This window comes from Hibiscus syriacus, unplaced genomic scaffold (assembly GCF_006381635.1).
Source record: "Hibiscus syriacus cultivar Baekdansim isolate YM2019G1 unplaced genomic scaffold, ASM638163v2 tig00004045_pilon, whole genome shotgun sequence".
NCBI classification, from domain to species: domain Eukaryota; kingdom Viridiplantae; phylum Streptophyta; class Magnoliopsida; order Malvales; family Malvaceae; genus Hibiscus; species Hibiscus syriacus.
The window spans coordinates 132913-157678 of record NW_024061996.1 but is presented as its reverse complement, the minus strand read 5'-3'; the positions used below and the strand labels follow the sequence as shown (position 1 = coordinate 157678).

The 24766-nt window shown below is 34.5% G+C and overlaps 1 pseudogene; it reads right to left on the bottom strand.

Annotated features, from left to right (window-relative positions):
* Window positions 1-5872: 5872 nt before the first annotated feature.
* LOC120188121 lies at window positions 5873-17646 on the bottom strand (annotated as a pseudogene).
* Between the last annotated feature and the right edge of the window lie 7120 nt (window positions 17647-24766).

Sequence of the window (24766 nt, the reverse complement as noted above, 5' to 3'; positions counted from 1 at the left end):
GCATGTACCCCAGAGGTTACTAGCTAAAGCCCATGCGGAGAAAAGTAATTTTTCTCACGTAAGCGTAGCTTTCACCCCTACCTAACGGGACAGAGCACAGTAAGAAGGCTCTAAATATTGAAATGGTTGTAACGACAGTGAGGGGAAACCCATAATCCTTTGCCTTGATCCAAGAAAAACAATAGACTAAAATGAATGTCAGAAAACTGAAACATGTAGAACACACATTAGTACAACTATTTATTCATTAACCAAATTACAAATTAAGATGTAAATAAAACAATTCAAACAAACAAGGGATCAAAGACCAAATTAAAGCAAACTTATAAATTTCGTCTGCAAAGACAATTAATTAATCGACGATCGGCCTGACTCTCTAAAAAAAGTCCCCAGCGGAGTCGCCAAGCTGTCGAAACGATTTTTAATACGGGGTGGGGGCGAGATTTTGAAAACCGCATCATCTTTAATTATTCTCTTTTCAATTAAATTTTAATTAAAAACAATGCAATTTTAGAAAACCTCTCGTTTCGAAAATTTGGAATTCCTTTTACGATAAAAACATATGGTTCGAGGAGTCGCCACCAATCTTTGATTAGGGTGTGATTGGGCACCCAAAAACGTTGTCATTTTAAATAAAAATTAATTTTAATTAAAACGACAAATTTACGGTCTACGTTACCAAAATCCGAGTTCGGGAGTCGGTTACGTGTGGGGAAGGATTAGCACCCCCACAACGCCCTAAATCGGTACCTAGTCGATTAATTAATGTCTTTGCAACGAATTTCACAAGTTCAAATTTAATTTGATTAATGATCCCTTTAAACAACAAAAAATGCAAATTTGTAACATTGAAAAGCAACAAAATAGATTTAATTTAAAATTTCCAAGTCATTAGAAAGATAAAGAATATTCGATTATTTAAAAATATCGAGACCAGATCTTTAGTTCAGTTCTAACAACCTTTTCTCGAAAAGTTTAAATGGTCGAATATTTCCTTTTCTTTCGCTCCCAAATTTTACAATGATATATCCAAATTTAATTAGGCGTTACTGACGGGATACCATTTTAATTTAAAATCGTCAAAACAACTTTCCTGTAAGTTAAGAAAAGCCATTATGATAATTTTAGATTAAAAGGGCATTACCCTTAATTCCGATTATATGATTAGATCGAGTTATGCACACGAGATTAACATGCTTTTTTTAAATAAAAAAAAAACAACTAAACAAAAGTGTACTAACAACATACTCGGAATACTATACATGCATACATTTAAAATAAATATAAATTAAACTTATGAACATGGATAAAATATTAAACAAAGGGGCTAAAATGTAAAGAACACAAAAGACAGGCTCTTTTCATAACATTTTCATTTCTGGGCAGTCCAAACATGATACAACCAAAATACTACATAGGATCAAAATGCAAGTTTCTAAAACTATGCATCCAATGTAAAAACAACACAAAAAATGGCCCCAACATGAATTTGGACTATCATGAAAAACGCTGAAAAATCATGCAACAAAATCAAAAGATAATAAAGTTCAGTATAGGGACCAAATCGAAATGAAACAAGGTTGGGATGGCCAAGCCAGACATTAACCCCTTTTCCTAAAACGCACAGTTTTCCCCTCAGCTATCAAAACGCTACCGTTTTGGACCTAAACGAAACGACGCCGTTCTGGCGTTCTGTTATATAGGTAATTAGGGTAAAATCTAAAACCCTAAATCACTTCTCTTCAGCCAAACCAAACCAAGCCCCGCCGTTTTCCTTCTTCTCTCCCTCAAACTCTCTCCTAACCCTCGACGAAGCCCAAAGCCTCCCTGGTATCTGCCGCCCTACGCTCCGACGAGGAGCTAAGACTCCATCTAAACCGACCCTCCGACGACAACCCCTTCAAATACCAACCTAAACCGGCGACCTAAACCCAAACTAAACTTGAAAACCCAACCGGCTTCACCCTCTAGTAACCTCACAACACTACGGCCACCGTGACCTCTTACCTCCCCGGAGGACTCCGATGAGCAACCTTGACCAGAAACCTACCTAGAACCTAACCCAAAAACGATGGCCTAACCCCGATCTACCCCTTCAGCTTCCAACTCCATACCCAAAACGTACATGCACACCTAAAACCAACCAGGAACCAACGAAGGGTTAAGGGTTTACCTTCGATTCAACGAGGCACTGCCTCCTAATGAGGGCGACGAGGGTCTTTACAGACGAGAAAGGTACGGGTCGTTCTATTTTTTATGTTTTCTTCTTGGATGGTTGCTTGGTCTCTATTCCCGTTTTTTGTTGTTGATGGCTGGTAGTTTTTTTTCTTAAATATTTGATATTTATTGCTTTTTCTTCTCTGGAAAAATATCTGAGGGTCCAACCCCTTACAACATTTTGGTTCTGGTTTATATAGAACCAGATTTTACAATATTTTTTGTTTTCTGATTTCTCTTTCAAAATCCCGTGAGTCTACTGCAAGTTTATCTTCGTTGACTTGGGTTTTGCTGCCTTGAAACTTGGTTCTGAGTCTTCTGTCGTGTTTCTCTTGATATTGCAGGTTGCTAAGGTTCACGTGGGATGGTCGACCGTCGTAATTGGGTCCAACGGCGGTGGCAACTTAGTGATCGAGATGGGTTGGCAGCAGAACGTGATCTGGACCGTTGGATGGGTCCAGATCCGAAGGTTGCGCTTCAAGGTGGCGGCTGAAGGGTCCTAAAACCCTAATGACTAAAGCATGCATGGCGTTGGATCTCCCTGAATCCAACGACTCCTGATGCGCAACGCTAGAGGGTTATGGAAACCTTATCAAAATTTAGGGTTTCCCTTAGGCTTGGATCAGTTCTGGCCCCAAACAGGTCTTGGGTTGGGTTGCTGGAATTGGATCAAATGACCCTTTGTAATTTGGGCTTTGAATAAGACCCCGGACAAATTGAATATCTACAGACATAACTATGATAACCAAATTCTTGTTAGTGAGATTTTTGTGTGAGGTATGTCATCGCTTACACGAACGGTAGGACAGTTCAAGGACATCACATCCACTAAACATCTAGTAAGGTAATTATATTTTCACTAGGGAAGGTTCAAACGGGGACACCTACCTATCCTATGCAAATATCGAATGTAGAATCTATAACCACATCGAGTCAGTGTTTGAAAACAACAATTTTATTCATGTGAGGGATTGTTGGAAAAATAATAAATAATTGAATAAAATTGATGCTATTTATATAAGTTATGTCACTTGGTAAATGGACTTATTATAATAAGTCATTTCATTTGATGAATAAACTTACTTTTTAGTTTAAAGTCGCATCTATTCAATTATACTTATTTAACAAATCTCTTCACTAAAATGTCTTAACTATTCATCGAAAGGTCTTAACCTTTCAATCCTTTCTCTCCTATATATATAAGATAGTTAAGGCACAAATCTTAGGCACAAGTTACAACATGTAAGTTTAGAACTTTGAAATAGGAAAGTATTTAGAAAAATTCATTCCAAATTTGCTCTTTCTGGTGATAGAGAAAGGCAAGATTATGTTCGATTTTTCACTACAATTGTGCTTACTGTTGTGACCTTTTGTTGTTGTATCATAGGAGACCGACTTCCAATGTTACTCAAAGCACCGAAGAGAGGACAAATTTGTCTTAAGGAAACTGTTCATACATGCCTCAACAAAACTTGCTCTTCTATTTATCTAACTCCGCTCATCCTATTTCATGTCTACATATGAGTAACCAATTTTCATTCCTCTATCTTAATTGTTTATTTATTTTTGCTTCGTTCATTTACATGATAATATTTGTTTATTATTATTATGTTTATGTCTCGGATTAACCATTTTGTCTAACAATCTTAAGACATATTCGTCCTCTTCTCGGTGCTTTGAGTAACGTTGGACGTCAGTCTCCCAGTAACCAACAAACGATCACAACAGTAAGCACAACCATAGTGATCAGTCGAACACAATCTTGCCTTTCTCTTTCACCGTAAAGAACGAATTTTGAAGGAATTTTCTAAGTGTTTTCCTATTCCAATATTTTAACCTTGCATGATGTAACTTGTTTTTCTAAGATATGTGCCTTAACTAGTCTATTTATAGAGGAGAGGAAATTAATCGGGTTATGACATTTTGACGAGGAGTTAAGACCATTTGATGAAGAGATTAGTTAAAAAACTAATAGGTATAATTGAATGGATGCAACTTTAAACCAAATGACATAACTTATTATTAATAAATATTTTCACCAAGTGACATCATTTATCATAAAGAGCGTCAGTTTTATTCAATTAATTCATAATTTTCTAACAATATACTCAATAATCTTTATCCGACTTCGGTTTCATACGACTGATTGAAATAGCCAAATCGTATCCATATTATCAACTTCTACAAGGAAATGGTTTCCTCCCATCTCCCATGCACATAATAAACCCATGTATACTCTCCAAATCTCAACTTCAAGGACAGAACAAATATCTATAAATTTAGTTTAATCCGACTTCCAATTACCTTCATGATCTCGGATGACGCCTCCACACGAAAAGAGCCGAAAATCCTGATGTCGACTGCCATCGGAGTTCACTTTCAACCAACCAGATGGCGATGAATTAATTAAACAAAAATGATGAGATTTTTAGTTTTGTTTTGGCCCTTCAATCATTTCCCTTTTGACGCATGTATAAATGATGATCGCAGCAACTTTTATTTCCCAGTTTTCTGAGCTTTTATGAGTTATTGATTACAACTCGGAAAGGTTGGTGAGAATTTTGGGCTGTCTGCACACAAATCTCAACAAATTAAACCAACCTGTAATATTTATTGGTGTTTATTTTAGATATTCGGTTAAGTTAGTATTATTAATCAATTTGATATTTTTTTTAAATTAAATTTTTTTTGTAAATTATTATATTTTAACATGTTTACTTTACCATGCTATATATACGGGAGCTCACCTCACTTTCCCCTTTTTGAAATAAATGGAGTTAATTTTGGAATGAAAGTAAAAAAGGTGTGGATGACTATGCAATGGACATTCCAAAAGAAAATCATGATATTATAGATTCATGGTTGGAGTTAGTAGAATAGGATAGGCAGAGTAGGTGATCTGTCACAATACATTAATAACTAATCTATTGCAACTTCAAACCAACACAAAACAATATCCAATGATGCAAAAGACCCAAAGAATTTGTCACTATTTAAAAAATAAATTATATACTTAATTATATTTTTTCTATTTTTTTTAAATCATTCAATACATTAACTTATAAAATATAATTTACAGAATCATATCTATTTTAATGTTAAATCCTAATCTTAATTTCACGTTGCAATAAAAAGAGGGACTGATAATCCTTAGATATGCTAATTAAAGGGAATGTTTGTTGCCAGTCATGCTTCCGGAAAATATGAAAATTCCTTGAATCAACTCTGTAACTGATAGATATATACCTTTTCTTTCGTGTTTGTTTTGGCTATCTAGAAATTGCCATACATATTAGCGGACTGTATTCATTTGCATGTCAATACCACACACCTACCATCTTCTTCCCCATTTATAACATATTTTAGCATCCAATTATAATTTTCAAAAGTAATCTTAAATTCGAGTAGATTATCAAATTAGATACAAAAATTATTATATGTCTATAATACCATCCACCTACAATCAATCAATGCTATTGCTAAGAGAGGGCATCACAAAAATGTGCTGTGACGAGTTTTTCTTTGGTCGTTGGGTCCACTGGTTTAGCATGATTGAATGATCTTTACACACTTCAATTCAATACCACACAGTGGGAGCCCTACCTTACTACATACAATAAGGAGAAGGTTAAAAAAGAGATGAAACCAAAATTACTGCACAGAAACTCCTTGACATTTAAACATATATGGGCTGCACCATTTACGAAGAGAATGGGAAAAATAATCCATGTAGAACACACAAAAGCTAAGATTTCACTAACTTGAAAGGCTGGAAGTAAAAGATAGTACAAGATTGTGTTTAGAGGGGAGTTTGATTCCTCCACTTTGTAGCGACCTCAGAGAGTGCGTTGGTGGAAGACCCAGTTTGGGAGAGTGCCTTTGCAGCAGCTTCCTTTAGGTCCTTCATTCTATTTCTAAGTCCTTTCCCTTCTTCACCTTCCATTAGACCCTTGACGGTTTTGGCGATCTCGTCTCGGGAAATTAAGCTGTTTTCGTCGGGTTTGGGTCTCAATGCCACTCGGATGTCTTCGGTAAGCATCGCGGCGTTCATTTTTTGTTCAGCGTAGAGTGGCCATGCGATTAAAGGCACCCCGAAAACAACACTTTCGAGAATAGAATTCCATCCGCAATGGGTCAAGAACCCACCAGTCGAGCCGTGGCTTAACACTTGACTCTGTGGTGCCCATGAGGGCACCAATAGACCCCTGCCTTTTGTCCTCTCGAGGAACCCCTTTGGTAGAAAATCTAAAGGGTCCTTCTGGCTTTCGGCGCTGAAAAATGTGGCATTAGCGACCATATCGTTCGGGCTTCTAACAACCCACAAAAATCGTTGCTCGCTCATTTCCAATCCAATGGCCAACTCGTTTAGCTGGTCCGATGACAAGGTTCCGCCGCTCCCGAATGAGACGTACAAAACCGACCCATGTGGCTGATTATCTAGCCACTTCAAACAATCAGACCCGTTGGTTTTATTACTCGGATCAACGTTAACAAGTGGACCAACCGGGTAAACCGGAGGCTTACCGGTCTCTTTCTCTTGCAAAGCTTTTAAAGCTCCACCTTCCAAGTCCACGAAACTGTTCACCATGATTCCTTCGGCCAATCTATACCTCTTTGCATGATGGAGAACCCATTTGTAAGCATCATTTTTCCTATCTTGAACCGGGTCCAACAATTCTTTGCCTTTAATCGGTACACACCCCGGAATTCTCACTTCCGGCAGGTCCCTGTACTCGCACGAAATCATCGGGTCAAGCTTCTGCAGGTGAAGAAAGAAAGACAGGGCCATGGCTGTAGACGGGAAAAATATGTACGGAAAGAGGTTGAATTCTCTAGCAACGTCAAACGCGTCGGTCCCGAAAAGATCAACCACCAAGCCGACGAGTTTCGTTTTTGCAACCAGTGACTTCAAAGTATCCCGAAGGGAAGACAGAGACCGAGCCACCGTCAAAGAAATCACCGTTTCGATTTTCGGGTTTTGAGGCAGGTCACTCAAGTCAACAGGTGGAAGAAAACATAATCTATAGAGCTCGGAAGGGAATCCAGAGCTGATCTTTGGGCTTTAATCGGAGAAACTCCGGCGGGGATAACAAAGGTGACGGTGAAATCGTGTTGTTGAACAAATCGCTTAGCGAACTCAACGAGTGGAATCAGGTGACCCATCCCAGGACTCGGCAGGATGGCTACATGGGGTGTTTGCGTTTTCTCCATGGCAGTGAAAACAAAAAACAAATTATACTCTTTTCTTTCTAGTCGGTGTGTGTTTGGTATGAAGGAAAATGAAGAAAGATGTGGTTTATATAGAGGGTCGAGTGAGATTTTGGAGTTATTTGTTTGTTTTTTTCTTTTATGGCAGAATTGAATGTGTAGGACAATACATGGCAGATTAATAAAGAAGATGTACTTATAATATTTTTACGTGACTGTTCAAAGAATGTGAGTGGAATTGCTGAGATGGGAAGGGAATTCTAGAGGAAATGGATTTACACCTATTTCAATTACAAATCGGATATTATTGGAGAGGGACCTGCTGATGTCATTTCCAACGTAAGTCTTATGTTATATATATAATTAAACCCTTTTTCTCGGCATTTGTTTTTAGTTCTTTTGTTCCCTTTTCGAGCTCTATGGTGAAAAAGTGAAGCTTTTAACTCGATCATTATTGCTCCGTCTCGGCATTCGATCCTAAGATGGTATTATATTTTTCAAATTCTGTAAAAAAAAATGGTCTAACTTTTAAAACTTTTTTAACGTTAACTAAATCAAAAACAATGAAAATAAAAGATCTACTTTTGTGTTTAAATTGTACATAAAATTAGAATGTGAACATAAACTTCAAAAGATATTATTGATTTGTCAATTATTTGTCGGACCCAACATTAAAAGCAGGATACCATAAAATCTATGGTGAGATTTGGACGACAGACTATCTTGCTCTTAATTGACGAGGCTGTACTTGAGATCTTGTCCCAATTTGCGCAAAGGTTGGAGATTTTAATCAAGTGCAAGACTCTTTAAATTGTACAAGATTAATCCCAACAATTTCAATTTATAAATACTCTTCCAACGTTTTTTTTTATCACAATAACATTTTTCTGACTATCATTTAAATTAATTAATGTTAAATCCATGCAGAACCATACAAATCTGCCATGACGGTACGGTGATGAAAAGATGATGCAAAAAAATGTTATCTGCACCACTGGCTAATTCAATTAACCCTAATTAATTACTACTAAATTAATTAATTAAGTTGGCTGAAAAGTCTAATTATTTGAAAACCCGAAAGAAAGAAAGAAAGAAAGAAAGAAAGAAAGAAAGAAAGAAAGAAAGCAAAGTACGTATCGGTCATTTAATATTAATTTGTATTTCATTTTATTTTATTATCGTTGTCGAACCTTAAAGAATTAAAGAAATTTTGGAGGCTTAGATGTCGAAATTGTCCTGATTCGAGGAGTGACGCACGTGTGATCAGGACACTATTATCTTTGATTTTCCCTCACCTTTTAAGGTCAATAATGGAGTTGGAAATCAATATTGAACCAATAAATTGCGGTCGGTAGTCAATATCCACCATTTGTCTTTCCAATAACCCAAGAATATCTGTTATTATATTTATAAAGATGAAATATATTCTACCAAAAATGAAATAAAGACAAAATAGATAATCAACTAAATCTTAATATTTGATCAAATATCATTACATAATTTACATGTAATATATTATTTAGCAAACGTATAAGAACTGTTGTCTGGATATGTTGTATAAAATTACTTAAAGTTATATAAATAGTTATATGATTATTAGTGTTTTTTATCACTTGGCTATTAAAAAATAAAAAAAATTATTTAATTTAATTGTAAGAAAAATATTAATAACCGAGTCGTTATTAAAAATTTAAGCATGAAAATACTTGAATCTACTTCTAAGCTGTTTTGCCTGTGTTGCAGCGGGCATGTATTATGTTCTTATCACCTCCCACCAACAGTTCAACGTATCAAAAAAAATCATGGAATCTATAGTGCTTTTTTGTTCATTTTTCTAATCATGAATTTCCCTATTTTTGTATCGATTTTTAGTTAATAAATATAAAAATGGTGTCATGTAATGCACGACCAAAGCCTTACGCATCATGATGACAAGCATAACTAAAGATAGATTGGATTAAATGATATCCACCATAAGTTATTCCAGTGATAATGTGTTGAGTGGAGATTGTATAGACGTGTGTAACTCTCGGGAATTTTAGTGTCCATTGGGGCACACACACCCCATTAACCGGACCGGATTATGCTGCTATCTTTATTCGTAAGAAACGATATCATTATCAACCAATTTTTTTCAAGAGCGATAGTGGCTCACAAGGTATATCAAACGCGCACGATAATATTGGTACATAATTTTTTTGGTTAATAAAAAATATTTAAAATATATAATAACTTAAAATTTTAAGAGAATGGCTATTCGAATCATCCTTCAATCTAACCCTAACCACCAACCTCTTTTCATTAGATTAATCGAATAAACATAGTGCTGAGGATATTCTAATTTTACCAAAAACAGAGAGTTAAGACGTTGAGATTTGAGATGTTAAATTTGTTGAACCACAAATATGGATATTTGCTGAGAAAGAAAGAAAGAGGGTGGCAGATTACTTGCCGTGGTACCGTGCAATTCGCTTATATTTTAGTTCAATCAAGCTACGTAAATCCACACAATATTGAAATCGTTGAAATGAAAATAAGGACCCGAAAAGAAATTTAACTTCGTATGTATGCTCTTCTATTCCTCCCATTTGAGCACTAACCGAGACAGTGCACTCGTTGAAGACCCACCTTCACGCAGCTGCGTCCTTCAGCTTGCTTGTTTTCTAACCAATTTCACCTTTTTCATATATGGTGTAAATAATGTCGGGAAAAAATCAATAATTTTGGAGCTTTTATTGGGAAATTAATTTAAACGTTGTTGAGAAAAATGTGAAATCAATTATTGATTCGTACATTTACAGATGTGCGTGATGAGGGTAACGTAAATATCTGAAGCGGTCGTGTCCATTGTAGGCTTGCGGACATTTTAACCCAAAATTTAAAATATTTTCTTCAAATAGAGCATATTTTTTCAAAATTCAGTTTTGGAATTAAAAACGATAAATACTAAAAGGTTTATTTAATTCAGACAATAATTTAGGAAATTGTTGGATTTTTGTTAATACTTCATTAGGTCAAAATTTTCGAATAATTTACAATGTGAAACCCCTATAAATATTGTGTAAACTTGTTAGGTTAAACACAACTTATTGCAACTAAAAAACAATTCAAAAGAATTCTTTTCTTCTTCTCTAGTTTTTTTTTTGTGATAGATGAATGCAAATGAATAGTTCATGATATTTGCAGAAGTACAACTTTAGCTGATAATCTCGTTGTTGTATCTTGGGAGACAGACGACCAATGATTTCAAGCACCATATGAGTGACCAAAAATGTCTTAAGGAAACTACATAGTTGCAGACCTCAACTCGTTTTTGATCGATTGTTCTGTCAAAAATTGAGTTTTTTTATTTCTTAATTGTTCTTTCCAATTATTTAATAAAATATTTGATTTTTTTATTTTCCTCTCGGATTGTGCTATACTTCTAACAATCTTAAGATAGATTCTTTCTTCTACTTTTTTTATTCTGAAACAATTCAGAAATCTTGGGGAAATCGTGAAAAACAAATTAAATCGTTTTCAAGATTTATCATGTCATTTTAACGGGTTTGCTCAAAGTGAACAAATCTATTTAAATATAAATTGTTGTTAAAGTTACGTTGGTTATTAATTTTATCCTGTCGTTTTAACAGGTTTGCTCAAAGTGATTCTTTGTCTATAAGGAAAAAAAAAATTCATATGTAGTTGTTGTTGTGGGACAATCAAAAGAATTAATGTGATTCTTTTTATGTTATGGTAATATCATTATGGTAAGTTTTACCTATAAAAGTATATCATAGTATTGTTCATGAAAATAAGGGTGTGTTTGGTTCACGGAATATAAGATTACCAGTGGGAATAGGATTACCAGAATGTAACATTACCTAACACATTACTGGGAATGTTACATTACTGTGTTTGGTTTGTTTGGCAATAATGTAAGATTACAGTGTTTGGTTGAAGGAATAAAAAATTATTAGAATGTATATTTTACCAAATTGACCTTGTTCTATATTTTTTAACAAGTGAAATTCTAATTATTTAAATAAAAATTATTTATATAAAAATTCATCGATAATATATTATTATATTATTTAAATATATGATGTATTATTTTAATTTTAATTAATATTACATTTTTTACATAATTTATTTAAAAAAATATATTAAAATTTTACTTCAACATAATTTATATAAAAATATATCAAGTTCAATTTAGGGATTTTTAACTTTCATGATGATTCCGTTGGGTAATATTTTCCACACAAAATAGCTTCCAAATTTCCCTTCATTGGTGCCTTTAAATTTATTTGAAGTGAATGCTATAAATATTATACAAATTGGAATGTTATTTACATGCTAGGTCATGCATGCATAATGGAATGAATTTGTGTATACACTATACAAAGATTTCGAAAAGTATTTTACAAAATACAAATTATAAAATATGAAGGTTAAACATACTAGGTGGAAATGTAACACATTGAACAAAATATTATAGAAAATTTAAGAGAGTTGGGAGAAGCACATTATAAGTTAACATTACAGCATGAAACTGCATAATGTGAGTATGTACAATTTGTTGATAACTACGAAGCCAACAAATAATGGATTGATTGTCTGTTAGATATCTGCAAGTTCATGTACAAAATACTTAACCAAATATCAATCTAGAAACATATTCAAAAGTAATTATACAAATTGATGCAGCGGACCTGAACTGTGGGACAACCTACTATCCTACTTCCCCCTTACCCCATTATGTATGGGAATAAGGTCAGCTAATTTTTGAAAACTAGCACATTACTTGCAAGTCATATACTACATAACAAAAAAAGTATAACATTAACCATCAAAAGTTTGTACAATGTTTAGACTTATAAAAGAAAATAGTCATGACATTCTAAACTTAATCATATAGGTTGGCTATATTATATACACAGATGCTATGAATCGCATTCTTAATTCAAACCTCAACCTTGGCAGCAGTATTGGCATGGGCTTCAATTTTAGCATCACAACTTCTCTGCATTTCTAGAATTGTTGATCTAGCAATTGCCTGAGCTTGTAGTTCAATATCCATTTGTTGGAATGCCTCTCTCTGTCTAGTAACATCATGGATTCGCCGTTGTAATATGTCATCATCTAAATTTCCATTCACCGTGATCTGAAAGAAGTCAGCATCAGCAGGCTCTCCTCGATGTTGCACCTTAATAAGCATTTAACAATGTTCACTTTTCAGCGTTCTCAAATGGAATTTAATCTTAAAGCCAAAAGCCTTACCTTATATAAGGTCCTTTCATCTGGTTGTCCCAACTTTGATCTGTCCAATCCCTGTATATCACAAGAAAAAACAGAATATAACAAATATGAACACCACAGGATAACAACAGCGATACTAATCTTTCACCAACATAACTATAAGCTACAATCATACCATTGGCATCAAGGTGTTTTCTCGCTTCACCATAACTGAAAAAAATTCTAGAGTTTGAAACACTGTTCTTGGGATTAAATAAATATTTAAAAAGAGTTTTACATAACCCAAATTTACATCCCCAATTATTCCAACAACCAATGAACAATAGACTGGACATCAAAGTGAGCCAACCATTTTAATCAATGCATCAAAATACATCAATTAGAGCACATGGTTGGGTTCATAAATGACGATCCCAAACCTGAACCCAAAAGGGTGAATAAGTACAACTAATTAAACTTACAAAGGAAGACATTATGATCTAACAAGATGATCACAGATAACAAGTCTATAAACAGCAACTCCCTGTCTAAAATGCTTTTTCATTTGAAAGCATAATCAATTTCCTTACTCTTTTCTTTTCATTAATATGAGAATACTTTCGCTAATTCAAACTCACATCATATAAATACTATCCCCTGACAAATTGACCATACAATAAAACCATGCGTCTTTCATAGAGAAAAGCCCTAATTCACAACCGCATTCTAACGGCCAAGACCAACAGCTTCAATACACAAAATTCACAACATTTCCCTTCCACTAATTAAAAAGAACCAACATTTATCAAAACCAAGAAAACAAACACTCTTTCATGATGAGTTTTAGTTTCTAGGGTGCAATTCCAGTGTCAGAAAAAAAAACATAGTAGGGCATAGCTAGCAATAGCAATTAGAACTCTTCCGAAAAGAAGGATTAAAATAGGGGGAAATCCAGCAAAACAGTAGCAAACTGAAACAAATACGATTGCAATGTGTAATTTCATTCATTCGACCCGATTAAGTGATGAAAACATGCAAAACTCACAACTATAGACGAAGAAAATCAAGCAACATAGAGGATCAAATTATACGTGAAATTTATATCTTAAAAAAAGAGAAGTAAAACAAATTACATGTAATGAAGTTTGAAGCATTGATCTGATTCCGATTCTTAAAAAAATTAGAAAACAATACATCAAGAAACGGAATAATCAAATGAAAATAAAGAGTAATCATAGAACCATTATCATACAACGATGTCGTGCATTTTGTGTTTCCTACTCCAATCTTCCTCTATATCCTCTTTCATGTTTTATTTTTCTTTACCCCAAATCAAACCTCGATTTCAAAACCTACCCAATTCCCCTTCATTTGATTATTAAGCCAATCCTATTTTTCTGAACCCAAACTCCGCCCTCTGTTTCCCAAGGTAAAGTTTCTCTCATTGCTGGGAAAATAAATGAAAGGGAGTGGAGAAGAAATCTTACCAGGAGAATCTCACTGGAAAAACGACGAATTTTTGGCAAAGGCAATCTCACGGGGAGAAGAAGATACAAGCTCACGGGGAAGAGATGAGTATTTTAGCCCTTAAGCACGGGAATAAAAATATACCTAACACACACGTGGGAATAACATTCCCAGGAATAAACACACAAAAATTTCGGTTGGTAATGAGATATTACCTCACTTGGGAATCTTGCCCATCCAAACATGGGTATATTAATGAGGAAAAAAATATTCCTAGGAGGAATGATAAAACCCTTGATCCAAACGGGCCCTAAAGGTATGATATTATTACCTTATAATTATTTTTGGCCATTTAATATATAATATTGAATTTGTCATGAATAAAAATATATTTGGTATTTATAATTATTATTAAATGTTATAATAATTATTGGTTGTGTTTTGAAAATACTATGATTTATTATCGTACTAATAATTTTTTTTTTGAAAAAAAATTGTAGAAACAAATGGATTCAGAGTTTAATCCAAAGCTTTTAATTATTGGTTGCCAAAGATAAAATCAAATGATTGATTCCTTTTTATTATTATGTCGTCAAAAGTAAAATAAAAGGATTAATTCCTTTTAATCACTAGGTTATCAAAAATTAGAATCAAATGATTAATCCATTTTGATTATTGGGTTTCGAAATTAAAATCAAATGATGAATTCCTTTGGATTTTTGGGCTGCCAAAATTAAAATCAAAGTATTAGTTCCTTTTGATTATTGAATTACGATAATCAAAATCAAAGGGTTAGTTCCTTTTGGTTATTTGGTTGCTAAAATTAAAGGATTGTTATTTTTTATTTTTGTTGGATAAATATATTCGATAGGGATGGACATGGATCGAGTTTTCGGTCCATCTGACCTGACCCAAAAATTAGATATACTCCACACGACCTGAACTTGACCTTTTTTTAGATAAAATATGAATTCGACCGACCCAATCTGAAATAATATATTTATTAAAAATATTAATTTTATTCAATAAAAATAAGGATTTAATTGAAAAAAAAATCATATATAGAGGGTATTATTGCAATTTTCCCTAAATATATAAGGTAAAATTATATTTTTTTGGGTCGAGCATTTTTTACCCTAAACCCGAACCTAATTCGACCCGAACTCAATTTTTTTTCAAAAAAAATCCAACCAAATTGGACCGGATTGGGTCAGAACCTGTCAGGTTCGGGTCCCGTGTCCATCCCTAAGAACTGAGTTGTCGTGATATATCTATTACGGGTTTTAGTATTACTAATCTAGTTGTTTAACAAAAAGATATAATCTTAAAAAAGAAAATAAATCATTGAATTTATTTTATCATTAGAAGTTTGCGTTGATTCTAACTTTGTAAGGAAAATAAATTGTTAATTCATTTCCTTGAGAATCTTGAATGATTCTAAATTTGTATGGAAAATAAATCGTTCATTTTATTTTTTTGAGAATTTTAAATGATCACATAAAGTCTAAAATTTTGATCTATCAGAATAGTTAGTTGCTGATTATGATGCTAGAAAATATATGTAATTAGGAGGATCATCTTGCTTAATATCTTGCTATTGTACTTCTTTTTTAGTATTTGAAATTGATGGAACATCGTAATTTGAGGAACACGAAGATTTAAATGGGTATTTTTTTTAGTTTTCTTTGTATAGATTATAGAGACTCTAGATTCGGTATTCCAAGTTGTTTCATTATGTTGAAATATGCATTCCTTTTGAATGTTTTAATTTTGATTTATAGTTGAATTTAATGAAAAATTCAAATGGAGAGAATGAAAACATGGAATCTCCTTTGGAGGTTGAAAAGGGTTACTTTAAATGAGCACATGATGTTTATCCATGCGGATTATGTTAAAATTGAAACTCGTATACCTTAACCTCTGAATATTGACAGGATCCGTATCTTAATCCAGAGAAGAAGACCGTTTCACCACCACCTAGCGAATAGGAAAGAAGTTGATGGCATTTACAACTTGCTTTTCTTCAGCCAAACAATGGTTAGGTGGCTGTTGGAACATGAGTTGTTTGTTCAATGATATCAAATCTGATTGTTGTGGTAGCTTCTCTTTTGCCTTCTTTAAAACTCTTGCTTTGATTCTCAATAATGCTATGGAGAATAAAAAGCTTCATAACTGTACTTTATTTATGAAGATCAACATTATTTCAGTGCTTTGCCATACGCTTACTCAAAACCTGCCCTCTGCCATTCTTTTGGGCCTTTAATGTTGTGTGATTTCTTATTGCCTTCTCGCTTAGTCGATTTTGTTTACAAAGTCATAACTATGTGAAAAGTAAAGCAGGTTTTAAAGGCAAGCTTGATTTACAATGAAATCATGAGCGAGACAACAAACTCATTATGCAGCTGCTCTTGGAGCCTTCATGCCAAAACGACGCTTTGCTTTCTCCGCTCTGTTCAAAATACACGGAAATCCCATGTTAAGATGTTATGTACTATGCTTAATGGAACGGAATGATGTACTCACGTTGGGGCAAGTTTGCCAACGCTCTCTAGCTCTTCACCGGTATCCTCGTCCAGAACCCAGTCGGATATTTCAACGACGTAAGATCTATTCCTGTCGGTTGGAAGCCCTGAACTAGCAAGCAAATCTAAATCTTTCTGATCGAGTTCTCTCCCATTTACATAAACACCAGTGGTTCCACTGGCACAATTTTCTGGTATCGGATAATTAAGTTCTTCGATAAAAGGTTGCAATAGAAATTCAGTTTTCTTGTATCATGTATATTTTGGCAAAACTAAACAACAAAATTATTCAATCTACAAGGAATTATGCCAAGAAAATGCCCGCCGAGAACACCCCCAAAATGGGGCTCGGAAATCATACCTGATTTAGTAATGTGTAACACAAGAATGTCAATTGTTTAAATACACTAGAAATTGCAGGAAGAATATCAACGAAGGCTTACCAATACTGTCCAGGAAGAAATGTTCCAGCCATCTTTTCAGCTTTTTTGACCACACCTTCAGGGATATGATGCCCGTGAACTGAATCATTACTTTACTTTCCCGACGTTCATCAGTTTGATTAAATCTTGAGAACTCCTTAAAACTCTTCTTGATAATATTTGCAAAAAACGATTCACCTCATTTTGCCATTTTCGGTTGATCAACTTCTCTAGTTGCATCCCATGAATCTTGAGAAATCCCAGTATTGAAGTACTCATTGAATGACACCTCCATCTCTGTATGTAATGCCTCCTTTAAAGAATTCTGCCGTATGGTACCCTTGTTTGACATAACTTTCTCTTGATCAGAGCGGCTACTACGATTTCCTCGCCCGAATCGGTTGGCTGACACTACCCTCTGGGGACGGAGATGAAAAAAACCATTCATTTCTGAGTTAATATCACTCGGCCATCTACCATGGGCTTGTGTACCATTGACATTCATTGGGGGCATATGGAAACGCGAACCAAAAGACTAAGGGTTGTCAATATGGTACAATGGATTACCAGGCACATCATGGAACCTTTTGTTGCCAAATGAACCAGGAGGAATAGGTGCTGGGACTTGCCAATGTTTCTCATAACAATGAAAGCAAGAACAGGAATCCTGGTGCAACACTGAACTTCGTGGATATTTCATAAATGGGTCAGGAATACTTTCATTGTACTGTCCAGAAAAGTCTGGATAAGGTGCTGTTGATATTTTCCAGGGAACTGGTGCAGAGCTCTTCCAAGCATTTTGGATCCAAAAGGATCTCCATATGCAGGAACATGATTCAGATTGTGCATTGTAGGATACATCCCGTGCCGAGTCATATCCTGCTCAACGGGACAAGCAAATGGTTCCGGAAAATAGATAAAATAAGAGGGCCCTGCTTCTGCAGCACGTTTATCAGGTCCATAGAAAGGCATTGAGGGCTTCCGTGATCCAGAAGAACCATTAGGAAACCAACTAGCACCACCACCTTAAGCCTCTGGAGGAACAACCCTCCCATCAAGCGTAACCTTCTCTTTCAGTTTATCAACCACATCACAAGACCGGCTAAGTTGCTCCTTTAGCTCATCTAGCTTCCTCAGAAGCTCAGCTCGATCTTGTTCGAGGTGAATTCTACCAGAACCATCCAGGTCAGTTTGATTCTGTAAGTTATTCCATATGACCATAATAAGAATCCAAATTAAGGTTTGATTTGAGGTAGAAAATCGCACACCTTCGACAAGAGCTCTCGGAACTCTGAAACTGCTCCATCTCGATTCCCAGTTTCCCAACCAGCCTCCAGTATATCCAAAATTGGAATCCACCTCCTGCTCTCGTCCGATAGAATTCACTATTTCATTCTTATTCCTTCTAATAACATTTGCATTTTCCACAGACCATTTATCACCAGCAACCTTAGAGCCGTTAAAGTCTACTATTCCCTTCTCCGAGGAAGTTTGGGATTTCTCAGAAACTCTACCAAGCCTGTCTTCTTCCGACTTTTCCGAGAAAGCATCTGCCTCACGATTCCTGATTTTTGCTGATAAGCAAACAACATTCCACTAGTAAAACTATGAGACAAAGCCTTCGCCATTGAGTGGTTTCATTATTTTGATTTCAACAAAAACTAATCTAGAGATTTCTGTGATGACCATACCAGATTCTGATATTCGAATATAATGAAGCTTAAGCCATCTCAGTTCTTTCATTTCCTTAGGAAGCTAGTAGACTTAATCATCAAGACAATGAAAAGGACAACACCCGCCATCGAATTTTCCCAGAATGCACCATGCCTATTGTTGATATATACGAAGGACTAACTAACAATTGGATTCTAATAAGATTTCATAGTCAAAAACAACATCCATTACCTAAACCTTAACTACACATAACCCTTCAATTTAACCAATTGGTTCAAGTTTCAACATTTATAGGAACAAGTTTAACATGTATCAAAGATCCAAAATGGAGTTTACATTCACTTTGTTTTGATCAACATTCCCATCAAGGCATCAACCAAACAAACAACCAGGAAAAAAAAAAAGAAACGTCAGAAAGCTAGGGTACCTCGAACAACAGCACCGCATCCACCACACTGGTAAACCGAATTATCAGAGCAAATTCCAGAAGAAGATTTTCACACTTTGGACACCTAACCAACCTCACTTTGTTTGACTCCGTCATTTTTTTAATCATGCAAAGCTGTAAGTCAACCTCACTGGTGACATGTGATTAAAAGAAAATAAACCAACGCATAAGGGCCTAAGTGGGATTCAAACCAAAGACCTCTTAAAGTGAAGGGGAAAGCATCAAATTATTGGGCCAAAGCATACATTGGGTTAAATTCATACAACAAATAATATATATCTTGTATTGTTGTAAAATTTTCTTTAGACAACAAATAATATAATAAATAAATTAAAATTAAGATTTTTTAAAATTAATAAAAAAATAAAAATATATAAAACATATTAAATTTTTTATTTAATTATATAATTTAATATTATATACATTTATTAATGTGATATGAATATAATATTTTATATTAACAAAAAATATCAATATAATATTTTACATATCTTAATTCTTAAATTTAAAATTTTTCATATTAAATTATTAAATATATTTTATTTTTTATGTCAATATTTTTAATATATTTTATTTTTATTTTAATGTAAAAATATATATTTTATTTTTATCTTCACTTAAATATATTTTTATTTTTATCTTAATTTTTAAAAATATATTTTTTAAAAATATATTAACTTAAAATATTTTTTTTATTATTTTAATATGTTTTATATATTCATATTTTTTATTAATGTAAAAAATATTCTTAATTTTTATTTATTAATTATATTATTTTTTGTCTAAAGAAAAATTTACTAAAAAACAAGATATATAATATTTGTTGTATGAAGATAGCCAAATAGATGTCTTGGCCTAATAGTTTGGTGCTTCCCTCTTCACCCAAGAAGTCTTTGATTCGAATCCTATTTGCCCCCTGCATTGGTTTAATTTTTTTCAACCAAAAGGTGACATGTGTCACTCTTTAATTGGAGGAAAGTAAATCTATTAAATTAAAAATAAATTTAATCCTCAAATCGAATGATTATAAACATTATTATTTAATTTATTAAAATGAGGATCAAATTGAAAGAATATATAAGTAATACAGACCAATTTTGTAATTAGACAAAAATGTTTTTAACTGCCACGCCACCTGTTCCGTAAATTGTTAATGGCAGGTGGCTTGATTGAAGCATTTAAATAGTTTAATGGTATGTTTAATCAAATTGAAATATCAGTGGTCAAAATGATTTTTGACCATAATTGAGTGGTCACCCGTGTAGTTTACCCAACGATTTAATTTTTTTTTAGAGCTTGGAATCTCTTGCAGTTGCAACAACTATAGTAATCAAACTCGTTTACTTAGAGGGAAAAAAACCATTATTTTTAGCTGAATTGAGATTCTCTAACGTTTTATTCATTTATTCTATTGTTTCCTTGGGTTTTTAAGAGACCAAACAGAGAAGGAAATAAAATGAAGAATCCCCAGGATTTGAGAAAACATCCTGGAACTTTTAGTTGAAAGAGAACAGTGAGTTTCAGAAGAAACCTGAGTTTATACTAGCGAGAAGTCAAAGAAAATTGAAAGAAACGATAAAAGACAGGCAGACACCGAAACCGAGTATACATGACTGTTTCCCAGTGGTATAGGTACGATAAAAGACCAATGAGAACGCCATCGTTTTTGTACTTATAAAACAACACTGTCTGGGTTTGGCCTGCCCTCCATTATGGAATCTGATACTTGGCCACTTTACTCGTCACTGTTTCTTTTTCTTCTTCTTCTTTTACATCCATAGTTTAATCTAGGGTAAATTATGTTAATAGTTGGTCTGATTGAATTTAGTCATCAATTTAAAAATTAAAGATAAATGATCTCTTACGTTATATATATTTATTATATAATGGTGCCTAAGATATTATTAACCCCTTCAACGAATGTGTGACATGACAATTTAAAAAAGCGACGTCAATAAGACAGTTGTAACACACATCAGGTGAAAATTTGAACATCATTAACCTTTCAAATATTCACTTAATTTGTCATATTAAGTTAATAAAATCATTTTTAATTAAATGAATTTATTAACTTTGGAAGAAGAAGGGTTGTTTAAGATTTGAATCATTTAAGCAAAACCAATAAGAATAAAAAAACTCATTTTCTCTCTGAAAAAATGAATGATTTTTCTTCGTCTGAATTTTTGTGGGTTTGAATCTAGGTTTCAATTCAAAATTCATTCTCTGTGTGGGTTCTTGAATGGAAATTAGATGGATAGAAAGGATTAGAGTTCATCTCAGTCTACTAAAACATTTGGGATTTATTTTTTGGGTTCTGTTAGAATACATCATATAGTAGTAAAGTATTGACACATAATGCATTGCATTTATTGATCTATAATACTCCTTATATACAAGAGTTTACAGAACTTTACAGCAGCCCTTAACTGCTTAACAACTAACCAACTAGCAACTGCTCTAACAGCTTCCTTAACTAACCATACACATCAGTTATCATTCAATATTCTCCCTACTTCTTCTTCTTGTTCCCAAAGAAAAGACTACACATTCACCCTGGCTTTAAAAATTTTTAAATCGAGCACCAACCAATGGCTTTGTAAATCCATCAGCAACCTGGTGACTCCCTGGTACATAGTTCACCAACACTTGCTTCAATGCCACCTTTTCATGAACAAAGTGCACATTAAGTTCAACATGTGTACTCTTTGCATGATAGACATGATTAGCTGTCATGGCTACAGCACTGCTGTTGTCACACCAAACTATAGGAATTTTCTGCCTTGCAAAGCCCAAGTCACTTAGGAGAGCGTCTACCCAAGTTGTTTCAGTAGTAACATCTACTACACTTCGATACTCAACCTCCATGGTCGATCTGGATACTGAATTTTGCTTCTTCGAGTTCCATATTATAAGGTTGTCACCTACAAACACACAATAATCGGACACAGATTTTCGATCATCTTTGCTTGCAACCCAATCAGCATCTGCAAAGGTTACTACATTGAACCCTGCTACTGCAGGTGCTATGACCAGACCGTGATTAATCGTTCCCACCAGATACCTCAAAATCCTCTTAACTGCAACCAAATGCTCTTGCCTTGGAGCATACATATATTGTGCTGCCTTGTTGACACTGAAGGTAATATCTGTACGAGTGTGAAAAACATACAATAATGCCCCTACAATGCTTCGATACTTATAGGCATCCTCAAGTAGCACCCCCTTATCTTGACTCAACTTAGCAGACACTAGTATGGGTGTAGATGTTGGATTAGCAGTGTTCATTTTTGTTTTCATTAATAACTCTAGTATAAACTTCCTTTGACTGAGAATTAAGGAACTACCACATCGTTTAACCTCTATGCCCAAGAAAAAATGAAGGTCACCAAGGTCCTTCAGGGCAAACTCTTTTCCAAGTAACTTCACCACTTCATCAATCTGCTTGTTGGAGCTTCCAGTCAGCACTATGTCATCAACATACACAAGTATGTAAACATATTGAACATCATCCCAACGAACAAAAAGAGATGTGTATACTGAAGATTATTTAAAGCCAATTTTAAGCAGACAATTCTTCAGTTTATCATGCCAATTTCGAGGGGCTTGGCATAATCCATACAACGCCTTTTCTAATCTGCACACCGACGGGCTACCATCAGCAGCTACTTGCTCGAACCCAGGTGGCTGCTGCATGAACACCTCTTCATGCAAGTCACCATGCAAAAACGCATTGTTGACATCCACTTGGCGTAACTGCCAGCCATTTGTAACAGCTAATGAAATGACTACGTTCAGCGTTGCAAATCTGACAACTGGGCTGAAAATTTCACCAAAATCATACCCTGGCATTTGTGAATACCCTTTAGCTACTAACCTCGCTTTATGTCTATTAATAAAGCCATTAAGGCTCTTTTTCAATTTGAACAGCCATTTGCACCCCACGACTGACCGTCCTTCAGGTAATTTCACTAGGGTTCACTTGCCATTCCTCCTTAAGGCTTCAATCTCTGCATGCACTGCTGCTCTCCAATGAGGTGACTGAATTGCTTTATGAATAGGTCTGTAAACGAACCGAACGCACACGAACGGAGGTATGTTCATGTTCGTTCATTTAATAAATAAATGAACATAAACGAACACGAACATAAACGAACAAATTTTTTTTTTGTTCATGTTCGTTTATTAAGGAATATAACTTGTTCATGTTCGTTCATTTACTAAATAAACGAACATAAAACGCGCACGAACATAAACGAACACGAACATAAATGAACACGAACATAAACGAACATAAACGTTGGAGACCCTACCTAGGGGTGTAAACGAGCCGAGTCGAGCTCGAGTATTGCTGAGCTCGACTCGAACTCAAAAACTTTCAAAGTCAGCTCGACTCGACTCGAAAACTCGCGAGCTTAAAATTATCAAGCTCGACTCGAATTCGAAATATAATATTGAAACTCGACTTGAACTCGAAAAGGCTCGAACTTAAAAAAAATTTAAGAGCTCGATTAAAACTCGAGACTCGAGCTCGATTGAAGCTCGACATTGCCCCAAGCGCAAAGATGCTTAAACCTATTCTCCCCCATCTTCTTTTATATAAGTTACCAACCCCCAGCTGCTTGTTTGCTACTGATGTGAGATTGCATAACGTTCCTCCACTTTCTTTCTTCATATCTCCTTCAACAACAGTCGAGATGAACACATATTGTGTTTTATGTGATTGCCGACCTTAATCCTTGGGGATCAAACAAACATGTCCTTAGCTTCGTGCTATGTAGAAGTTGAAAATTGGGAGATGAGAGAAGTAGGTTGGCTAAACTTCCATAATCGGATGGCGCACAAAATTTGTTTGATGAAACGCGTTAAAGAACTTCTCAACCTATGTAATAAGGCCTTACCATCATTGGGTTCTTGAGTTCAAAGTAAGTTGACTTGAGTTGTTGGTTGATCACTATTTACTTGTAAATTCGAATATTCCATTATAAATGAAAGAAAAGAAGATTATTTGACTAGAAGAAACGGTGCTTAATACTTAACATCCCTTCCGGAATCCATCACCTTTGGACTTAGTTTCGAAAGCAACCGATTTTTGGGACTCCTCTTTGCTCATCGGATAACCAGCTGGTGGCGCAGTCACATAGGGTTCCGGCTCAGTGGATGTTGACGGTGCTGGGTATGCAGCTTAAGGATCGTTCAAAAAGAACTAAATCATGTTAATATTGTTGGGTTTTCCAAATAAAATTGGGTTAATTATGGAGTTGGTCATCAGAATATCAGATTAATTAATATTTTTAAGATACTTACAAATTGGTCACCAAAATTGATTTTAAAAGATTGGGTTAAACATAAATGAATGAACATAAACGAACATAACCGAACGAACATAAACGAACGAACATAATTGAACGTTCACGAACGTAAATGAACAAACGAGACCTATGTTCATGTTCGTTCATTTAATTAAACGAACACAAAATCTTGTTCATGTTTGTTCATTTAATAAATAAACGCACATAAATGAACTTCCCGCCGCACGGTTCATGAACGGTTCGTTGAACGTTCAGTTCATTTACAGGCCTATTTATGAA